Source organism: Loxodonta africana, chromosome 24, assembly GCF_030014295.1.
Source record: "Loxodonta africana isolate mLoxAfr1 chromosome 24, mLoxAfr1.hap2, whole genome shotgun sequence".
NCBI lineage: Eukaryota > Metazoa > Chordata > Mammalia > Proboscidea > Elephantidae > Loxodonta > Loxodonta africana.
Genome location: NC_087365.1, coordinates 669,317 through 693,209, shown reverse-complemented (window position 1 = coordinate 693,209; position 23,893 = coordinate 669,317).

Sequence of the window (23,893 nt, the reverse complement as noted above, 5' to 3'; positions counted from 1 at the left end):
CAGATAACATTGCAAAGAACGGAAATTCCAGAACACTTAATTGTGGTCATGAGGAACTTGTACCTAGACCAGGAAGCAGTCGTTCAAATAGAATGAGGGTATACTGCATGGTTTAAAGTTAAGAAAGGTGTGAGTCAGGGTTGTATCCTTTCATCATACATATTCAATCTGTATTCTGAGCAAATAATCCGAGAAGCTGGACTGTATGAAGAAGAATGGGACACCAGGATAGGAGGAAGACTCATTAACAACCTGCGTTATGCAAACGACACAACCTTGCTTGCTGAAAGTGAAGAGGACTAGAAGCACTTACTGATGAAGATCAAAGACCGCAGCCTTCAGTATGGATTACGCCTCAACATAAAGAAAACAAACATCCTCGCAACGGGACCAATAAGTAACATCATGATAAATGGAGAAAATATCGAAGTTGTAAAGGATTTCGTTTTACTTGGATCAACAATCAGCGTCCATGGAAGTAGCAGTCAGGAAATGAAACGACACATTGCATCAGGCAAATACGCTGCAAAAGACCTCTTTGAAGTGTTAAAAAGCAAAGATGTCACAAAGGTGTGCCTGACCCAAGCCATGGTGTTTTCAATCACCTCATATGCATGTGAAAGCTGGGCAATGAATAAAGAAGACCAAAGGAGAATTGATGCCTTTGAATTATGGTGTTGGCAAAGAATAATGCATATACCATGGTCTGCCAGAAGAACAAACAAATCTGTCTTGGAAGAATTACAGTCAGAATGCTCCTTAGAAGAAGGGATGGTGAGACTTTGTCTCACATACATACTTTGGACATGTTATCAAGAGGGACCAGTCCCTTGAGCACAACAACATGCTCGGTGAAGTAGAAGGTCATTGAAAAAGAGGAAGACCCTCAAGGAGGGTCATCATCATTCTTTATACCTGCATAGTACTCCATTATACGTATGTGCCACATTTTGTCTATACATCTGTTGGTGGACATTTAGTTTGTTTCCATCTTTTTGATATTGTAAATGGTGCTGCAATGAACATAGGTGTGCATGTGTCTTTGTCTTTAGTATTAGATATTTAGGATATATACCTAGAAGTGGGATTGCTGGGTCATAAGGTAGTTCTAGTTCTAGTTTTTTAAGAAGCACCATACTATTTTCCACAGTGGTTGCACCATTTTACAGTCCCAACAGCAGTCAATCTCCCTACATCCTCACCAGCATCTGTCGTTTTCTGTTTTTGTTTTTAATCAGTGCTGTTTTAGCAAGTGTGAGATGCTATATCATTGCAGTTTTGATATGCATCTTTCTAATGTCTAATGATCTTGAGCATCTTTTCATGTATTTGTTGGCTGCTTGACTATCTCATTTGGTGAAGTGTCTGTTCATGTCCCTTGCCCATTTTAATTGGGTTGTTTGTCTTTTGATTGTTGAGTTGTTGAAGTTTTAAAACCTTATCAGATATGTCGTTCCCAAATATTTTTTCTCTGTCTGTAGGTCGTCTTTTTAGTCTGTCAATAAAGTCCTTTGATCCCATAATATTAAAAAAAAATAAAAATAAAAAAATAATTTTTTTTAGTTATCTAATTTGACTTTTGCTCTTTGCACATTAATTTGTGTATAATCACTTATTTTTGAGAAAACTAGATTCTTTTTTTTTAGATCCCATAGCTTTGTCCCTATTTCCTTCCAAGAATTTTATCATTTTATCTTTAACATTTAGGTCTTTGATCCATTTTGATTTAGATTTTGTGTATGGTATATAATGTATGGGTTCTGTTTCATTTCCCTGCATGTGGATATACGATTTTGCCAGCACCATTTGTTGAAGACACTTTATTCCCCCATTGAAGGGACTTTGGCCTCTTGTTGAAAATTCAGTTGTCCATAGATGGATGGATTTATTTCTGGGTTCTTGATTCTATTCCACTGGTCTATGTGTCTATCATTGAACCATACCAGGCCTGTTTGATTACTGTGGTTGTATTGTACTTTTTGAGGTCAGGGACTGGGAGGCCTCCCATGTTGTTCTTCTACTTCAGTATTGCTTTGGCTATTTGGGGCCTCTTTCACTTACATATAAAGTTGGTGATTAGTTGTTCCATTTCAGTAAAGAATGTTGTTTGAGTTTCAATCAGGATTGCATAGCATCTATAGATCACTTTGGGTAGTATTGACATTTTCACAATATTAGCTCTTCCAACCCATGAGCATGCAATGTCCTTCCATTTATGTAGGTCTCTTTTTTAGTTTCTTGTTCTAATGTTTTATAATTTTCATTGTATAAGTCTTTTACATCCCTGGTTAGGTTTATTCCTAGGTATTTTATCATTTATATTTATCACCATGGACTGCCAGAAGGACAAATAGGTCTGTCTTGGAAGAAGTACAGCCAGAATGCTCCTTAGAAGCCAGGTTGGCAAAACTTCATCTCACGTACTTTGGACATGTTATTAGGACAGACCAGTCCCTGAAGAAGGACATCGTGTTTGGCAGAGGGTCAGTGAAAGAGAGGAAGGCCTTCAATGAGATGAACTGACATAGTGGCTGCAATGATGGGCTCAAGCACAGCAGCAATTGTGAGGATGACACAGGATCAGGCAGTGTTTCATTCTGTTGTACACTGGGTCACTACGAGTCAAGACGGACATGACAGCACCTAACAACCTTGTTTTCTTGATTTCCTTTTCAGAGTTCTCCCTATTAGTGTAAAAAAACCCAACTGATTTTTGTGTGTTACTCTTGTAACCTGCAACACTGCTGAATTCTTCTATTAGATACAGAAGTTTTCTTGTGGAATTTTTGGAATTTTCTACACGTATAATCATGTCATCTGAAAATAGGGATAATTTTACTTCTCCTTTTTTGATTTGGATACTCTTTATTTCTCTTTCTTGCCTTATTGCTTATTGCTCTGGCTAAGACTTCCAGTACAATATTGAATAACAGTTGTGATAATGGGCATCCTTGCCCAGTTCCTGTTCTCAAGGGGATGGGTTTCAGCTTTTCTCCAGTGCGAATAATATTGGAAGTTGGTTTTGCATAAATTCCCTTAATTATGTCAAGGAATTTTCCTTCAATTCCTATTTTGCTGAGAATTTTTATCAGGAAAGGGCGTTGGATTTTATCAAATGCCTTTTCTGCATTAACTAAGATGATAATGTGGTTCTTTTCCTTTGTTTTTTGTATGTGGTGAATAACATCGATGATTTTCTGTTATTGAACCATGCTTGCATTCTTTTTATGAATCCCACTTAATCACTATGTATGATTTTCTTAACATGTTGTTGAATTCTGTTCACTAGAATTTTGTTGAGAGTTTTTGCATCTATATTCATGAGGGATATTGGTCAGTAACTTTTGTGTGTTTGTGTGTGTGCGTTGTCTTTACCTGGCTTTTGGTCTCAGGATGATGCTGGATTCACTTAATGAAGGAGTGTGATGGTTAATATTGTGTGTCCACTTGGCTGGGTCATTATTCTCAGTGTTTATATGTGATCACTTCCATGATGAGATCTGCTGAGAGTAGCCAATCAGTTGAAAGGGAGTTTCTTTGGGCATGTGGCCTGCATCCAAATATAAGCAGATGTTTTGGCTTTTTGCTCACTCTGGATCTTGTGGTTGCCGCCTATTCGTCTGACCTCTGGTTCTTGGGGCTTGAGCTATCAGCTATCTGCCAATCTTTATGGCCTGTGAGTGGAGCCCTGCTCCCGATCTGCTGCTCTTGGGTTTGCCAGCCCCTGCAGCTACATGAATCAGGAGAACTCTTGGGGTCTTGTGTGCCAGTCTTGGGATCCATCAATATTCACAGCCTGTGAGCAAGAGCCCTGCTTTCCAATCTGCCACTCTTGGGTTTGCCAGCCCCTGCAGCAATGTGAATTGGGAGAAGCCTCTATCCTAATCCACAGACTTCGAATGTTCCAGTCTCTACAATCACGTAAGCAATTTCTTTGATATAAATCTCTCTATATATGTATTTATATGCTTTACTGGTTTTGCTTCCCTAGAGAACCCAGCCTAAGACAGGGAGAATTCCTTTCTCTTCTATGTTTTGGAAGAGTTTGAGGAGAATTGATGTCAATTCTCTAAATTTCTGGTAAAATTCTCCAGTGAAGCCATCTGGTCCTGGGCTTTTTCGTTATTGTAGTTGTCAGGCAGTTTGTTTTTTTTTTTTTTTAAAATGACATCTTAAATCTCTTGTTACGGATCTGTTTAGATTTTTTACTTGTGTTAGTTTAGGTATGCAGTGTGTTTCTAGGAATTTGCCCACTTCAACTAGGTTTTCAAATTTGTTGGCCTACAGTTTTTGGTAGTATTCTGTTATGATCCTCTTTGCTTCAGTTGGATCTGTTGTAATGCCTCCACTCTCATTTCTTATTTTTGTTATTTGCATCTTTTTTTTTTCTTTTCTCATTTTAGCCAGTGGTTCGTCTATTTTATTGATTCTTTCAAACAATCAACTTTTGATTTTGTTGATTCTTTCTATTGTTTTTGTGTTTTCTCTTTTGTTTATTTCTGCTCTGGCCTTTATTATTTCCCCTCTGCTAGTTTTGTCTTCTTTTCTCTTCCTTTTGTATTTGTTCAAGTTGTTGGTTTAAGTTATTGATTTTGGATCTGCCTTCTATTTTTTTTTTTTTGAACATTTTATTGTGCTTTAGATGAAAGTTTACACAGCAAATTAATTTCCCATTCAATAATTTGAACACAAATTGTTCTGTGACATTGGTTGCATTCTCCACAACATGTCTGCACTCTCCCCATTTCCACCTTGGGTTCCCCGTTTCCATACACCCAGTTTCCCTGCCTTCTTGTCTTTGCTTTTGGGCAGATGTTGCCCTTTTGGTCTCATATACTTGCTCTAAGAAGCACATTCCTCACCAGTGTTATTGTTTATTTTATTGGCCAGTCTATTATTTGGCTGAAAGGTGACTTCCAGGAGTGGCTTCAGTTCTGAGTTAGAAGGGTGTCTTAGGGCAATAGTCTCAGGGATTCCTCTAGTCTCTATCATACTTGGAAGTCTGGCCTATTTTTATGAATTTGATTTTTCTTCTACATTTTTCTCACTTTCTAACCAGAACCTTCTGTTATGTTCCTGGTTAGAGCAGTGAGGAGTGGTAGCTGGGCACCATCTAGTTCTTCTTGTCTCAGGCTACAGGAGGCTGCGATTCATGTGGCCAGCTAGCTCTTTGGACGAATTACTTCCTTGAGTCTTTGGTTTTCTTCACTCTCCTTTGCACCAGACAGGAAGAGACCAATAGTTGTTTCTTAGATGGCCACTCACAAGTTTTTAAGACCTCAGATGCTACTCACCAAACTAGGATGTAGAACATTATCTTTATGAACTATGTTGTGCCAACTGATCTAGGTGTCCCCGAGACTATGGTCCTTAGCCTTCAAGCCCAGTAACTCAGTCCCACAAGGTGTTTGATTATGTCTAAGAAGTTTTCATAACTGTGTCCCCTAAGTGTTCTCTTATCTGTATAAATATACATGTGGCACACACAAATATGTACGTAGAAATATCCATAACTGTACCTATATATTCACATGGGTGTATTCCCATTTGACTTCCTACACCTATTTAGCATACATATCTACTTATGTATCCACTCACAAATTATTGTTATTACTATTGTTGCAGGATTGTGTATGTTATATAGTATTTACCATAATTGTGCTTTAGTTTTACATACCACTCAGTATCTTCCTTTGCCTTGGTCACATTGTGCTGACTTCCCCCTTATTGTGTATTGCTGTACCCTTCACCAAAATTAACATGTCTACCATCTAGTTTGTGATTTTCCCTACCTCCTCCTCCCATCCCTAGTAATCATCAAGGAATGCTTCTTTCCGTGTGTGAACCTATTCTTGACTTTTTATAATAGTGGTCTCATACAATTTGTCCTTTTGTGATTGACTTATTTCACTCACCATAATGTCCTCCAGACTGACCCATGTTGTGAGATGTGTCGCAGATTCTTCATTGTTCATATCATTGTGTAGTATTCCATTGTATATATGTACTACAATTTGTTTACCATTTATCCATTGATGGTCGCTTAGGTTGTTGCCATCTTTTTGCTATTGTGAATAATACTGCAATGAACATGGGTGTGCATATGTCTACTCGTTTCACAGCTCTTGTTACTCTAGGATATACATCTAGGAGTGGTATTACTGGCTCGTATTATACTTCTATTCTGCTTTTTGAGGAAGCATCACACCGTTTTCCATAGTAGTTGTACTATTTTACAATCCCACCAGCAGTGCATAAGAGAACCAATCTCCCTGCAACTTCGCCAGCATTTGTTGTTTTCTGGTTGTCTTTTTTTTTTCTTTTTTTTGATCAGGGCAATTATTACCAGGGTGAGATGGTATCTCATTGTACTTTTCATTTGTATCTCTCTAATGGCTAATGGGAAACCCTGGTGGCATAGTGGTAAGAGCTGCAACTGCTAACCAAAAGGTCAGCAGTTTCGAATCCACCAGGTGCTCCTTGGAAACACTATGGGGCAGTTCTACCCTGTCCTGTAGGGTTGCTATAAGTCAGAATACACTCGACAGCAACCGTTTTTTTTTTTTTTAATGGCTAATGATCTCAAGCATCTCCCCTTGTGGTTTCTTTTGGCTTTCAATATTTTTTTCTTTAATGTGTAAAGCGTTTTGCAGACCAAAAAGGGAGAAAACCACTTTGAATTATTCCCAGTCTTGATTGGCCCATTTCTTGCCATGACCTCATAAGAAGCCATTGTTTTGTCATTCCAAGTCCCTAAATAAGTTCCTTGCTACCTAGGTTTGGTGGTCCTCCTGCCTCAAGAAGCTGATTTTCAGTGTCCTGAGGGACTGTTTCTGAACTTAGTTTCTTTTCTATTGGCATTTTGGGTTCTTTGATTATTTTCTTAATTTATTATTTCTCTCTTTCCCACTCGTATTTACTTTTTATTTTTCCCTTCTTTCTTTCTTTTTAATTTTTTTGTTTTGTTTTCTTTTTAATTTATATTTTTTCTTAATTCTTTTTACTTATATTTTATTATCTTTCCATTTTCACCTGTTTCTCACTTATAAATTTACCTTTATTCACATACTTTTTAAATTTTAACTTCTTCCTTTCCCTTTCTTTTCTCATTTTATTTTTTTCTAAATTTTTAAAAATTTTGTTGCTGTTGAACAGCAAAACATACAGCAATTCAACAGTTTCCATACGTACAATTTAGTGACATTGATTACATTTGAGTTGTGCAACCTTTCTTACCCAATTTTTCTGAGTTGTTCTTCCTTCATTAACATAAATTCATTGCCCCCTAAGTTTCCTATCTAATCTTTAAAGTTGCCATTGTCAGCTTGATCCCTTATCGATACTTCTTAAAAGAGCGTAATGCTCAAGGCAGGCCTTTTTTACTAGTTAAGCTAAACTATTATTCAGTTTCAGGATGACATCAGGGGATAATTTTGGCTTACAGTCTGCTTTTTTAATGTAGGCATTGCTACAAATTTCTCTTTGAGCACTGCTTTTGCTGTGTCCCACAGGTTTTGTAGAAGCCCTGGTTGTGCAGTGGTTCAGCGCTTGGCTGCTAACTGAAAGGTTCGCAGTTCAAACCCACCAGCTGCTTCACGGGAAGAAGATGTGGCAGTCTGCTTCCATAAAGATTTACAGCCTCGGAAACCCTATGAGGCAGCTCTACTCTGTCCTATAGAGTAGCTATGAGTTGGAATCCATTCAGTGGCAATGGGTTTGGTTGGTTTTGGATAGGTTTTAGTATGTTGTGTCTAAGTATTTTTTAATTTCACTCTAACTATTTTTTATTTCACTTTTGATTTCTTCTGTGATCCAACAGTTTTTTAGTAGTGTGTTATTTAGTTTCCATGTATTTTGTTTAGTTTTGTTTTTCTGTTGTTCTTCCTTTATTGATTTCTAGCTTCACACTGTTATGGTCAGAGAAGATGCTTTGTAAAATGATTTCAAGTTTTTAAAAATTTATTGAGGTTTGCTTTGTGACTTAAGATATGATCTAATCTGGAGAATGTTCGATGTTCATTGGAGAAGAATGTGTGTTGTGCTGCTGTAGGGTGGTGTGTTCCATATAAGTCTGTTAGGTCTTGTTGGTTAATAATGTCATTCAGGTCTTTTATAGCTTTATTGATTTCTGCCTAGTCGTTCTATCATCAACAGTGGTGTATTACAATCTCCTACTGTTATTATATAAAATACGTCTATTTTTCTCTTTAGCTCTGTTAGAGTTTGCTTTATAAATTTTGGGGCTCAGGCATTGGGTGCATAAATATTTAGTCTTCTTGGTGAATTGATCCTTTTTTCATTATATAGCATCCTTCTTTGTCTCTTATAATAGATTTTGACTTAAAGTCTGTTTTGTCAAATATTAATATTGCCACTTCTCCTTTCTTTGTTTATTATTTGCTTGGTATGTTTTTTCCATCCTTTGATTTTTAACCTGTTTATGGCTTTGTGCCTAAGGTGTGTCTCTTGTAGGCAACATATTGATGGGTCATGCTTTTTATTCATTCTGCCACTCTCTCTCTTTTTTAAAATTTCGCTGCTGTTGTTCAGACTGTACACAGGAAAACATATACCAATTCAGCCGTTTCTACATATATAATTCAGTCACGTTGATTGATTACATTCTTCAAGTTGTACAACCATTCTCACCCTCCCTGATGGTTAAGGCTGTGTGTCAACTTGGCTGGGCCATGACTCTTAATGCTTTGACACTTACGTAATGATGTAATCAATTCCATGATGAGATCTGCTATGAGCTGCCAATCATTTGAAAGAGAGCTTCCTTGGGAGTGTGGCCTGCTTCCAGTATACAAAAGGATGTTCCAGAAAGGCTCTTGCTCCAGGTCCTGCATCTGATTCATCATCATCTGACCTCAGGTTCTTGAGACTTGAGCTAGCAGCTTACCTACGGACCTTGGGATTCATCAGCCTCTGCAGCCTGTGAGCCAGTGGCCTGCCAGGGCTGACGAAGCCAAGATCAGCTGATCAGACAGCAGGCTGTGAAGGTCGATGAATCCCAAGATCAGCAGGCAAGACCGCAGGTAAGCTGTTAGCTCAAGTCCCAAGAACCAGAGGTCAGACAAACAGGAGCCAGTTGTAGGATCCAGAATGAGTGAAAGCCCCCAGGCCCTGACTGAACGTCCAGCCACACTCAATGCAGGCCACATGCCCAAGAAAACTCCCCTTCAACTGATAGGGTACTCACAGCAGATCCCATCATAGGGGTGATCATGTACCATATCTCAGCAGGGAAGTGATCACATTATATGACTGCCGAAACACTGACAATCGTGGCTCAGCCAAGTTGACAGACAGTCTTAAACATCACAAGCACAATGCTCAAAGGCAGACATTTTTTACTACTTTAGCTAAACTATTGTTTGGTTTTAAGAAGACTTCAGGGGATATATTTGGTTTAAGGTTTAAAGATTATCTCAGGGCAATAGTTTCAGGGGTTCATCCAATCTTCATGGCTCCAGGATGTCTGGAGTCCATGAGAACTTGAAATTCTGTTCTGCATTTCCCCCCTTTAATCAAGATTCTTCTATGGAATCTTTGATCAAAATGTTCAGTAATGGTAGCCAGGCACCCTCTAGTTCTGGTCTCATGGCAAAGGAGACAATTTTTCACAGATGCAATTAGCCACACGTTCCATATCTTCCTCCTACTCCTGACTGTCCTTCTTCCTCTGTTGGTCCAGGTGAATTGAAACTGATTGCTGTGTCCTGAATGCCCTCTTACAAGCTTTTAAGAACCCAGGCTCCATGCAACAAAGCAGGAGGTAGAACTGAAGCACTAACCACGTTATTAGGCCAACTAACTGGGATGTCACATGAAACCATGACTCTAAACCTCCAAACCAAGAAACCAAATCCCATGAGGTTTTTGGTTGCACATAAACTGCCTCAGTAGCTACTGTTTTGTTGCTGTTGTAAATATACCTACCACACAACTTTTGCCAATTACTCTTTGTCTCTTAACTGGTGCATTTAATCCATTTACATTCAGTCTTATTATCAATAGTGATGAATTTACTGTAGCCTTATTTTGTTATACCTTTTTTGTGTTGTTAATGATGTCTTTGCTTCTCTTTCTGTGCTGAGCTCTTTTTGTATACAGATGTTCTTTTTCTTTCATTTATTACTGTTGGTTTTTTGTTTACCGAGTCTTTTTGTTTTTCTTCTCAAATTATGTTGATGAGAAGATTTATCTTTGTGGTTATCATAAGTTTAAAATTTTATTGTTGAGTAGTATTTTCATTCTTTCAGTATATTGCAATTTTGTTTCTTCATTCTTCTGTTTCCAGTTTTCATTTTTAATGAATAAGATTTCTGGTAAAATGCTTGCACAAGTCTTTTTGGTGACATGTTTTTATTTATCTTGGATGAATACCTAGAAGTGGAATGGTTGAGATATACAATAAGTGTATGTTTAACTTTATAAGAACCTGCCACACTTTTCCAACATGGCTGCACCATTTTACATTTCATTAGCAGTATATGACAGTTCCAGATGCTCCATATCCTTGCCAACACTTTGTATTGTCAAGCATTTAAATTAAACCATTCCAGTGTGTGAGTACTGGTATCCTACTGTGGTTTTAACATGCATTTCTCTGATGTGACCTAGTGAATTTTAAAGGAGGCGTCAAGAATTATTCTGCCCAGGCCAGCAACCTCCCCACACTCCCCAACTCCACCCCTTCCTGGCATGCTATATATAGAACCACTGGGGCCTACTGGGTTTATTATGCACTTATGCAGCCTGTAAGTGCAAGGAAGTGCTAGAGATACAGGAATGTCTCTCCCAAAGGAGTTCACACTCAAGGTCAGGGGTCAGCAAGCCTTTTCTGTAAAGAGCAGGTAGTAAATATCTTAGACCTTGTGGGCCATATAGTCACTGTTGCAACTGTTCAACTTTGCTGTTGAGGTGCAGAATCAACCATAGACAAAATAAATGAATGATCATGGCTGTGTTTCAAAAAACCTTGTTTTAGGGACACTGAAATTTGAATGTTATATAATTTCATGTGTCATGAGTTGTTCTTCTTGATTTTTTTCAATTATTTAAAAACATAAAAAGAATTCTTAGTTGTAGCACACATAAACACAGGCAGTGGACTAAAATTTGGCCTGAGGGCAGCGGCTTGCTAACCTCTGCTCTCAGTAGACGGAGGCCTGAAGTAGGCTGGTTGCAGGAGTGATGCAGTACAGGGACCAGCATCAAGTGCGGTTCTGAGGCTGCAACCTTCCCTTTGGAGAACTGTCTGCTGGGATGGAATCCTTGGGTGAAGCCCAGAGAAGGTGAACCCAGTGGGTCTAGTTGTCCTGCCACCTGACTTTAGGGCAGGCAGAAGCCACTGGGCTAAGGAAGGATCAGGAGCATGTAGGTCTTCAAGGGAAAGGGTATGGAGACCATAGGGATTAGGTAGGCAGAAGGTGGTAGAAGGACACAGCTGCACAGTGGGTCTCCTCTGTATGCCCAAGTGTACAGCCTGATGAATTTTTACATATGGGCACACTAGACAGATCCAACATGTCTATCAGTTTGTAATACTGTGGTGGCTTCCATGTGATGCCGAAAGCTATGCCACCAGTATTCAAACACAAGCAGGGTCACCCACCATGGTGGACAGGTTTCAGCTGAGCTTACAGACTAGGAAGAAGGACCTGGAGATCTACGTCTGAAAAAAATTAAACACTGAAAACCTTATGAATGACAATGGAACATTGTCTGATATAGTGCTGGAAGATGAGCCCCTCAGATTGGAAGGCACTCAAAATATGACTGGGGAAGAGCTGCCTCCTCAAAGTGGAGTTGACCTTAGTGAGGTGGATGGAGTCAAGCTTTTGGGACTTTCATCTGCTAATGTGGCACAACTCAAAATGGGAAGAAACAGCTGCAATCATCCATTAATAATAGGAAGTGGAATGTACAAAGTATGAATCTTCGTATGAAAGTATGAAAATTGGAAATCATCAAAAAAGAAATGGCACAGTGGATAAGATCTAAGGCGAGCTACTGCTGCTAACCAAAAGGCTGGCCATTCAAATCCACGAGCCGCTCCTTGGAAACCCTATAAGGCAATTCTACTCTGTTCTATAGGGTTCCTATCAGTTGGAATCGAATGGGGGATGGCAATGGTTTTTTTTCTTATGCATGTGAAAGCTGGACAATGAATAAGAAAGACCTAAGAAGAATTGATGCCTTTGAATTATGGTGTTGGTTAAGAATATTGACTATATGTGGACTGTGAGAAGAAAGACCAAATCTGTCTTGGAAGAAGTACAGCCAGAATGCTCCCTAAAAGCATGTTATCAGGAGGAATCAGTCCCTGGAGAAGGACATCATGCTTGGTAAAGCAGAAGATCAGAAAAAAGGAGGAAGACTCTGAAGAAGATAGATTGACACAGTAGCTGCAACAATGGGTTCAAGCACAACAACGGTCCTGAGGATGGCGCAGGAGCAGGCAGTGTTTCATTCTGTTGTACGTGGGGTTGTCATGAGTCGGAACCGACTCAACAGCACTTAACAACAACGACAACACCAGATTGCAGTAAAGAACTTCCCACACCCCAACTGACTCACTCACAGCCCCTTCCAGTTACTACCTTCCTCTAAGGTGAAACCTCATTCTCACTTTAATATCCTAGGCTGGTCACGCCTGATCTGAGATCCCACAGGTCATGCTCTTTTGTGCAGGCTTCTCTCACTCGGCATGTTCACTGTGTTGTTGGGTGTGGTTGTACCTGCTTCACCTTCTCGATGCTGAGTATCTGGGATGTAGAGGCACCACAGCTTATGTATCTGCTCCAGCGTTGGTGGATGCTGCACAGTCTCCGTATAGAACTGTCTTAGGCTCTCTAGAGAAGCTAAAGCCATGAACTAGCTAGCTATTTATATAGACAGAGGAAGAGAGAGATTTATATCAAGGAAATGGCTCATGCAGTTGTAGAGGCTGTAAAGTCCCAATCTGTGACTTTACAGCCTGGAGGCTTCTCCTGACTCACATAAGCTTCAGGGGCTGGTGAACCCAAGTTTGACAGGTCAGACAAGAGGCCTCTTGCTCACAAGCTACAGAGGCTAACAAATCCCAAGAGCAACAGATAAGCTGCTATCTCAAGTCCAAGAACCGGAGGTCAGATGAACAGAAGCCAGCTGCAGGATCCAGAGCAAACAAAAGCCTTCGAGCTTTGCCAGAAAGTCCACCTACATTGGATGCAGGCCACACCCCCAAGGAAAATCCTTTTCAACTAATTGGCTACTAACAGCAGATCCCATTGTGGAAGTGATCACATTATATCAGATAACATTATGGAGGTGATTACATCATTGTTAAACTGCCAAACTACTGAGAATCAGGGGCTAGACAAGCTGACATATAACCTTAATAATTACAGCCCACCCCTTGTCAGCTTGGCAAGTGTGCACATCTCCTTAAATCATGCAAAATTTCTGAATAAAGACAATTATAAAGTCATACCTGTACCTAACATGATACGACTAACATGCATACAACTAAACACACACTAGCTCTGTTTACATCTTATGTTTTATAAGTGAAGAAAACAAAAATTTGATGCACGTATACAAGAAAGAAATCCTCATAACAATTACAGTCCTTGTTTCTGCAACTCGTCACGTGGTCATAACTGGTATTTAGAGCTACCTTCTTCCAAGACTCGTTCCATATTTCCTTTGCCCTTGGCAAGGACCTCAACTGGTCATGGTTCTTTGCCTGCTGGGGTGACCCAAACCTTCATTCCTTTAGTGTCTGGGCCATTAGTAGTCATGTCAGAAGTGGGTTGCTGTAGTTTTCCATTGACTTTAGTCACAGTGCATGGTATTATTAAGAGACACCCCAAGGGATCTCCTGCATTCCAAACATACTCTTCTTTACCTCCATTGTGTAATATCAATCCAATTTCCTCTTCATAATCGGAATCAATCACAACAGCCAGTATGGTAACTCCTTTCTTTGCCTGTTGATGGAGAGGCATAAGGAGCCCAAAGTGGCCAGGTGGTATTCTTAACTTCCAGTTCAGTGGAATCAGTAATGTGTCTCCAGATGGGAACATTCCTCCTTTTGGAACTAAGACCTCTAGACCATCAGAGCATAGGGTTGTGGGGCTAGGAAGCAAATTTTTGCTAGTGGGTCACTAGTGGTAATAGTGAGTGGTGCCACTTCCGTTTCCACCCCTTGATTCCTGAACACATGAATCCTGGCTATGGGAGAAACAGCTCGTAGATTGGATGCTGGTTTAGAGCATATATTGACTCCTGGAGAACATTGCCCCAATATTGAAAGGTACTGCCACCTAGCTGGCACTGTAATTCTGCCTTTATAAGGCCATTCCATCATTCTGTCAAGTCAGCTGCTTCAGGATGATGGTGAATATGGTAAGACCAGTAAATTCCGTGAGCATGGGCCCATTGCCACACTTCATTTGCTGTGAAGTGAGTCCCTTAATTCAAGGCGAGGCTGTGTGGGAAACCGTGATGGTGGATAAAGCATTCTGTAAGAGCACGGATGGTAGTTTGGGCAGAAGCATTGTGTACAGGAAAGGCAAATCTGTATCCAGAGTAAGCATCTATTTCAGAAAGAACAAAACGCTGTCCTTTCCGTGATGCAAGTGGTCCAGTGTAATCAACCTGCCACCAGGTTGCTGGCTGATCTCTTCAAGGAATGGTGCCATATCAGGACTAAGTGTTGGTCTCCACTGTTGGCAGATTGGACACTCAGTAGGGGCTGTAGCCAAGCTAACCTAGGTGAGTGGAAGTCCATATTGCTAAGCCGGTGCATAACCTCCACCCCTGCCACCATGGCAACTTTGTTCATGAGCCTACTGGGCAATGATTGCAGTGGCTAGGGAAAGAGGACGACTGGTTTCCACAGAATGAGTCATCCTGTCCATTCGATTGTTAAAATCCTCCTCTGCTGAGGACACCTTTTGGTGAGCATTCACGTGAGACACAAATATCTTTACATCTTTGGCCCATTCAGAGAGGTCTATCCACACACCTCCTCCCCACACCTCCTTGTCTCCAATTTTCCAATCATGCTCCTTCCAAATCTCTGACCATCCAGCCAAACCATTGGCCACAGCCTATGAATCAGTATACCGTTGCACATCTGGCCATTTCTCCTTCCAAGCAAAGTGAACAACAAGATGCGCTGCTTGAAGTTCTGCCCTTCAGGAGAATTTACCTTCACAACTGTCCTTCAGAGAGGTCCCAGAAAGGAGCTGTAGTGCTGCTGCTGTCCATTTTCAGGTCATGCCTGCATATCATGGAGATCCATCTACAAACTAGGCACGAGTTTCTCTTCCTCACTCAACTGATCATAAGGAAGTCCCCACGAGGCCATAGGTGCAAACTGGGAGATGGAAAGAGTGCAGACCATGGGCATTTGGGCCACTTCCTCATGCAACTTACTTGTACCTTCAGGACCTGCTCAGGCTTCATCTCATATATACCACTTCCATTAATGTTGGAGTGCTGCGGTGCATGTCCACCTATATGGCTCTGTGGGTCACACAACACCTAGGTCATGGTGGGCAGCTCAGGTTATGTGGTGACTAGGTGGACCATGGTTAAGTGTTCTACAAAGGCCCAGTAAAAAGCCAAAATCTTTTTCTCAAAAGGAGAGTAGTTATCTGCACAGAATGGCAGTGCTTTGCTCCAAAGTCGTAAGGGTCTGCACTGTGATTCCCCAATAGGGGCCTGCCAAACACTCCAAGCAACACCTCTATCTGCCACTGACACTTCAAGCACCATTAGATCAACCAGATCATATGGCCCAAGAGGCAAAGCCACTCACACAGCTGATTGAACCTGTCGCAGAGCCTTCTCTTGGTCTGGGCCCTACCCAAAACTAGCAGCTTTTTAAGTCCCTTGATAAATAGGCCAGAGTAGCACACCCAAATGAGGCATACGTTGCCTCCAAAATCCAAAAAGGCCCACCAGGCATTGTGCCTCCTTATTAGTTGTGGGAGGGGCCAGATGCAATAACTTATCCTTCACTTTAGAAGGAATATCTCAACACGTCCCATACCACTGCACCCCTAGAATTTTCACTGAGGTAGAAGGCACCTGAATTTTCATTGGATCAATATTCCACCCTCTAGCATGCAAACATTTTACCTATAATTCCAGAATCATTGACATTTCTTCCTTTCTAGGTTGAATCAGCCATAATGTCATCAGTGTAATGGACCATGTGATGTCTTGTGGAAGGGAAAGGTAATCAAGGTCTCTGCAGACTAAATTATGACAGAGGGCTGGGGAGTTGATATACCTCTGCGGTAGGATAGTGAAGGTGTATTGCTGGCTTTGCCAGCTGAAAACAAACTTTCTGGGCACCCTTTGAAACAGGTAGGCAAGTTGAATGGGGATGTGGTGGGAATCACCACCCCTGCATCCTTTAAGTCTTGATGGTGGCAGTAATCTCTGCAATCTCTCCAGGGATGCAGTATTGCTTTTGGTTTACTATTTTCCTAGGTAGGGGCAGTTCTAATGGCTCCCACTTGGCTTTTCTGACCTTAATAGCCCTTACTGTATTTGCCAGGGATCCAATGTGGGGGTTCTGCCAGTTGCTGAGTGTATCTTTTGCAATATGCATTCTGGAACTGGGGAAATCACGACAGGATGGGTTTGGGGACCCACTGGACCTACTGTGAGATGGACATGAGCCAAGAATCCATTAATAACCTGGCCTCCATATGCCCCCACTCTGACTGTTGGGCCACAGTGATGTTTTGGGTCTCCTGGAATTAGTGTCAGTTCAGAGCCAGTGTCCAGTAATCTCTGAAAAGTCTGAATATTTCCTTTCCCCCAATGAACAATAATTCTCCAAAGAGGCCATAGATCCCTTTTGGGAAGGCTGGGAGAAAGATTAATGGTATAAATTTTTGGCAGGGTAGCAGGGTCCTCCCACAAGAGGATCCAGCCTCTCCTTCGTTCAAGGGGTTGTAGGTCTGTAAACTCACTCAAGTCTGGGAATTGATTGGGAGGCCATGATTCCCTATTCTGGTGATTCAAGTTAGCCTGCTGTTCACCTGACCTAGAATTCTTCTGCTCATACAGATCAAGTACATATTTAGTTGATTTCCTATTTATTTTACTCCTAGGGACATCATGACTAAGGAGCCAATGCCATAAGTCCATATGAGTCAGGCTATCCTGATTACTGCTTTGACCTTGCTGCCAATTATGGTAACCATGTCCACCTTGTCTTTGTTGATTGAGTGCTGCCACTTGGCCCCTACCACCGTGGGATCCAATTGTCCCCTTGTAGCTCAGTGTCCTGATTCACTTAGGGCAGTTCCCTCTGTCAAATCTGACTTACATGAAGTAACAATCACAGCAGTCTTCAAGGATGCTGGAGCTCCCTTCACAAATTTGTTCCTCACCATTGTGGTAAAAGGTGTGTCCACTCGGCACTCCACATGTGGGACTGTGGTTCTAACCTGATAAAACCACTCCAAAATGCCAATTTCCCTAAGCCTTTGGATACCTTCTTCTACAGTATACAAAGGCAAATCTGTTACTTCAACTTGATGTAGTGTAGGCCGCCACATAATCCATGCTTCAGCAACCCAGCCAAATAAAATATTAAATCCTTTCCTAGCTTCTTGACCTGAAACATTGAATGAAAAATCTGTGCTTAGTGGGCCCATATTAATAAACTCAGACTTAACCATATTTATGTTCCTTGCACCATTATCCCACACCCTTAATAGCCATTCCCATTTGTACTCCCCAGATTTCTGTTTATACGTATTAGAAAAATCAAAGCAGTTCTTTTGTAGCATGCCTCCTCCTGGGTCACACTTTATACTTCACCTTTTGGGGCTGGCTGGGACTTACGCCTAGTTATAGATCTAGAAGCCAAAATTGGTGGCAGGGTTGTGCTTTGAGAACACTCAGCATTGTCTTTTAAGGCATCTGCCTAAGGCAATGCCCAGGCAATGGCTCAGACAAAGGCTCTTCAGACAGCTGGCTTAATCACATTAGGTGGGGGTAGAGGGGCTAATGGTTTTACTGGGGAGAGTGGTTTAGCAGACAAAGATAATCTCTTCAGATGGGAGTGAGAGGGCTGGTTCTGTTGGAAGTAGTGATTCTATGGAATTTAGGGGCTCGGTGTCCCCAGCGTCCTGATTATCTACCATACGTCCTCATCCCAAATTTCAGGATCCCATTTCTTCGCAATGAATGCCCTTGCTTTAACTTCAGACATCACCCGAAGTTGGGAATCAGGTAGCATTGTAATTCAACCACTCTTATGATAACACTCTGGGTTTGGTTTTCGGCAATATCAGCTCTGTTACTACAAAAAATAAGACTTTCTTTCAAGGAACAATCAGAAACTTTGAGCCTGTTTATATGTCACTTGAGCTTTGACTCTGAAGCCCCGAGATCATTTCTTTCTTTCACCACTTTGTCTAGTGAAAGTTGGACCAAAACAACCATCCTTATACTTGTCATTGTGGCAAAATTGTAGAAACGTATAAAACATGAGATTACCCAGATTCCTGCCTCTCACCAATACCTGATCTGTTAGTGGTGATAATTTGGGTATTTCTATTGCCACCTCACACCATGGATTAGCAGTGCCCTCTTTATTACTAGAAGCAGAGTTATCAACATCTTTAAGACTAACCAGACCTGAGAACCAATTTAGAAAACTCATCCTTAACAATTTTGTTTCTCTAGAATCACCTCTCAGTGCCAAATGTCTTAGGCTGGGTTTTCTAGAGAAGCAAAACCAGGGAAGCATCTACATATATGTGTAGAGGGAGAGAGAGAGAGAGATTTATATCAAGGAAATGGCTCACATGGTTGTAGAGGCTGGAAAGTCCTGAGTAGATGTTGTAGAGGCTGGAGACTTCTCCTGACTCACATAGCTGTAGGGGCTGCGAACTCAAGATCAGCAGGTCAGACAATAGGTCTCTAGCTCACAGGCTGCAGAGACCAACAAGTACCAAGATTGGCAGGTAAGCTGGCAGACCACTGGTTCACAGACTGCAGACACTGACAAATCCCAAGTTTGTCAGGTAAGCTGGTATCTCACGTTCCAAGAACTGGAGGTCAGATGAATACAGGAGCCAGCTGCAGGATCCAGGGCAAGCAAAAGCCCTGGAACCTTGCCAGAAAGTTCACCTATATTGGATACAGGCCACACCCCAAAGGGAACTCCCTTTCACTGATTGTCTCCTCACAGCAGATCCCATCATGGAGGTGATCACATTTTATCAGATATCATTATGGAGGTGATTACATCATTATACAACTGCCAAACTACTGAGTATCATGGTTCAGCCAAGTTGACATACAACTTTTTAACGATCACAGGGACCGTTTTGAATACAGCTTTTATGAAAATTTTTGTGCATGCCTTTTAGTGGACGTCGCATTAATTTTTCTTGTGTATTTTCTTTGGGGTAGACTTCCTTGGTCATCAGTAGGTGTTTTCTTACTTTAGTGAATGTGCCTGTATCCCATAGTGGTTTGAAGGGGTGTTGTTGACGTAGAACTAAAGCAGCTGAGGTGCTGGTCAGACCTGTGGCGCAGGACTGACGCAGTGCCTAGCAGCCAGGGGACAGGAGATAGCAGCCCGCAGGAGCCCCAAACTGTAACATTAGTGAGTGTGGACCTGAAGGGTTCAAGGTAACTTTACCCAGATCTCAAATGATAGGGGTTCCAGCTGACATCTGGGTTACACAGGCAGTATTGCATTTGCAACTAGTTGGATTTGAGAGGCAATGAAAGGGAGGAGTAATAATAAAACTTCAAAGTTTTGTTTGAGTCTGCGTGGTGGGAGAGGGGTCTGCTTTGATGTAATATTAATATCAAACCATGGGGATACAGGCTGAGTAAGGAGACAAATTTACTGGCATGGGGGGACAGGCAGAGGTGGAAGATGGGCTGGGTTCCATGTGAGCAGAGGGGTGAGACCAAGAGGGACAGGAAATCAGATCCTAATGGGGAAGTGCAGAGGAGAAAGTGGAAATGGGAGTTTCTACTGATGACAAAGTTGAGTGTGTGGTCCTTGGGTGATAGCCATGGAGGCTATCAGAGCAGAGGTCAAAGAATCCTAGATTGTGACAAAAGGGTCATCAACCTGGATATCAGTTCCCAGAGGATGGTCCTGGGTAACCATGCTGTGGATACCAGAATGTCCAGCTAGGGTTGGGGGCATCTTCCAGTGGGCAGCAAGATCCGTGTTCTAAGTGGGTAGAGACTCAGCAAGAAAGCTGCTGGTGACAGTGAGTAAGGTGGTGCCCCAGAGGACCTGCAGGTAGGAGCCTCAGTTTTGGGAAGGAGGAAGAAGAACAGGAGAAGGGGTGCTGGGGTGGAATCAGGCATGATCGGGAGAGGAGGAGATGCTGGTGGGAGTGTGGACAGATCCAAGATCTCATCCTCGGCTTTACAAGTTGGGAAACTAGATTTTATTCAACCACCCAGGAATAATCAGACTGCAGGAAATTGAGTCAGGCAGCAAGTCTCAGAAGATACCGGTTTGTAAGCAGAAAGACAAATATTTCATTTATTTATGATGTGGCATACCTGGTCTCCAAAAAGGTATTGGTTGTCTGTAACAGCCACGTGGGTACACTCATTTGGTGAGTTTAGCATGATCTGGAAGGCTTCTTGCCAAACTTCAGTCAGAGGACAGGACCGGATGTACTTAGGACTTATCCACCCAGCACCGTGCCCAGATGAGCTGCTCTTCTCCACTCTCTGCTCAGCACTCTGAGGAAGGGAGTATGGGTACATCTTGATACTTCACAACCCCTTTTCCAGTAATCTCTGTCATCACAACTTCTGTTCTGTTATTTAGCTTTGAGGCCTTGCTATTTGGTCCCAGAATCTGGGAGTTTGTTAAAAATGTGTACTCTTAGGCCCCACCTGAGACCTCTGAATGAGAACTTGTATTTTAACATGATCCCCAGGTGATTCTGTCCCTTAAAGTAAGGGAAGCAATGACTTATAATAGGTTGTGACCACAACCAGGACAGAGCTGGGTCTCTTTGGGGCCAGCCTGATGATGCTTCAAAAAAGGGGTAAATCTGACCTGAGAAGCCTTGAAGAATAATGTAGGTCTTTACCCTGGTCTTCTTACAGGTTTTTTACACAGCTTAACAGGCACAAAGTATCCCAAAAATCCTTATTGGTCTCCTGTGTCTCCCTAAGGCTCTCTCTCCCGTCCCATCTCTCTCAGTATTTTCCATGTATGTGCGGCCCAGCACTGGCACAGAGTTGGAGCTGAGCAAGTGCCAAGCAATGAACAAGACTTCAGGAGCACTCACACATCCAAGGCAGGCAGGACCAAGTGTCCAGTTTCAAGTCCTGTACTGCCACTTGCGGCCTCAATGGATGAGTTGCTCAGCCCTTTTCAGTCCCATTGCTCATTTGCCCATGAGGTCCAGGCCCCTCCCAGGCTCGTGACCTAATTCAGTGGGGTAGCATGTGAATGGTGCTAGTTCAGGACATGCGGCAAGTGTGTGTGTGCCCCTGACTTCTCCCAAGACACCGGGGGGAGATCTGTGAGGTACACCTCAGTGGTACAGCAAATTAAGTCTTGGAGAGACTTGTTTTCTAGGATAATTTCCAAGGTGGCTGTTGTTATTAATTTGATTTATATATATGTGTGTATACTTTTGAAAATATATAACAAAGCATTTGCCATTTCAATCATTGTTATGTGTACAGTTTGTTGATATCAATTAAATTTGCCATGTTCTGCAGCCGTCACCACTGTTCATTTCCAAACGTTTCCCATCACCCCAAACAGAAACTCAGTACCCCTTAAGCAATAATTCCCCAATGCTCCCCTCCTCCAGCCCTTTGTAACCACTAATAAACTTGGGTCTCTATGCATTTGCCTATTCTAGATATTTCATATAAATGGGATCACACAAACAATATTTGTCTTTTTGTGACTGACTTATTTCACTCAGAAAGTTTTCAAGATTCGTCCATGTGGTATCATGTATCAAGAATTTACTTCTCTTTATGGCAGAGTAATATTCTATTGCATGTAGGTATCCCATTTTGTTTATCCGTTCACCTGTTGATGGACACAGGTTGTTTCCACCTTTTGGCAATTGCAAATAGTGCTGCAATGAACATTGCTGTACAGGTTTCTGTTTGCATTCCTGGGATTGGGATTGCTGGATTATATGGTATTTCTGTGTTCAACTTGTTTCCCACAGCAGCTGCACCATTTTATAATCCCACCCGCAATGAATAAAAGCTCTAATTTCTCTACATCTTCGTCAACATTTGTTTTACATTTTTCTGACAAATAGCTATCCTGCTGGGAGAAGTGGTATCTTACTGTGGTTTTGATTTGCATTTCCCTAATGACTAAGGGGAAGAAAGGCCTGATGATTTAATGGTTAAGCACTTGGCTGCTAACCATAAGGCTGGAGGTTCAAACCTAACAGCTGCTCCTCAGGAGAGAAGACCTCGCAATCCTTCCCATAAGATTAAACCCAGTGCCGTGGAGTCGATTCCAACTCCTAGCCACCCTATATGTCTCCTAAGATTACAGCCTAGAAAACCCTATGGGCCAGTTCTACTCTGTCCTATAGGGTCACTGTGGGTTGGAATCGACTAGAGGGCACACAACAACATAATATATACATGTGTATTATATTACTATACAATAGGTGGCAAACCCTGATGGCATTTAAGAGCTATGGCTGCTAACCAAAAGGTCCACAGTTGGAATCCACCAGGCGCTCCTTGGAAACCATATGGGGCAGCTCTACTCTGTCCTATAGGGTCGCTATGAGTAGGAATCAACCCAACGGCAACAGGTTTGGTTTTGGTTTTTTATATGATAGGTGATGTTGGTGCACTTAATTAGGAGGCACATAATATTGGTTTTGTCTCCTTATTGGTGATGATAAATTGGATCACTTTGTCAGAGCAAAGTCTGTCATCTCTCTCATTGTGAAGTGCCTTTTCTCCTATACAGTTAATATGATAATCTGTGGGCAGCGCTTGGAGACGATGTGACTATCCCACTCCCCTGCAGCCTTCGTCTAGTAGCTCCCACATCTAGTGATCCTTGCTAAATGTGATGTTCCAATTCTGTCTCTCTTGCATCTATTAGCTGGTGTCCTTCTGTAGAGAAGAGCTTTCCTTCCCTTATCCCCCTCCCTCCAGGACATTTTCTTTCAGTATCACTAGGGACTCACGGATTTTTTAAAAAGTCAATGTGTTAAAGTACACTAACGTAATTAAGAATATTTGTTTATATACCACAGTGAAAGGAGAGCCTCAAGTCCACAAGATCATTGCAGCTGGTGGTCTTTATTCTACCAGGGTTTACGATCACCAGCCTCTTAAGAATAATTTATCTGTTATCTCTTCCTGTTTCCTGAAAGGCTGGTCTGCATTCATTTGTAAACACTTAATTGAACAGGCACAAATCACCCAGGTAAGTTGCCAGGATGCCAGAGAGATTTGTAATGTTTGGCGTATGCATTCTCACCAAGGACTGGAGGTAACTTTTGAGTCGTTCTGTGAAGAAGTATTTATTCAACACTTACACTCTGTGAGACACTCTTTAGGTCCTCAAGCATCTTAAGCATCCAACACCCACCGTCCTTGAGTCTATTTGGACTCACAGGGACCCTACTGGACAGAATGTAACTGCCCCAAGGCTGTAATCTTTACTGAAGCACTGTCAGATCTTTTCTCGTGGAGTGGCTCGTGGGTCCAAAATGCAGACTTTTCTGTTCACAGCTGAGTGCTTAATCACTGCACCACCAGGGCTCCTTAGCTTAAGCTTCACTGACCAAAAAGTCTGTTCCCACATTCAATTTCCTCTAACCCCCATAGAGTTTCATTCTACACACAAGATGTGTTTTAAAGGTGA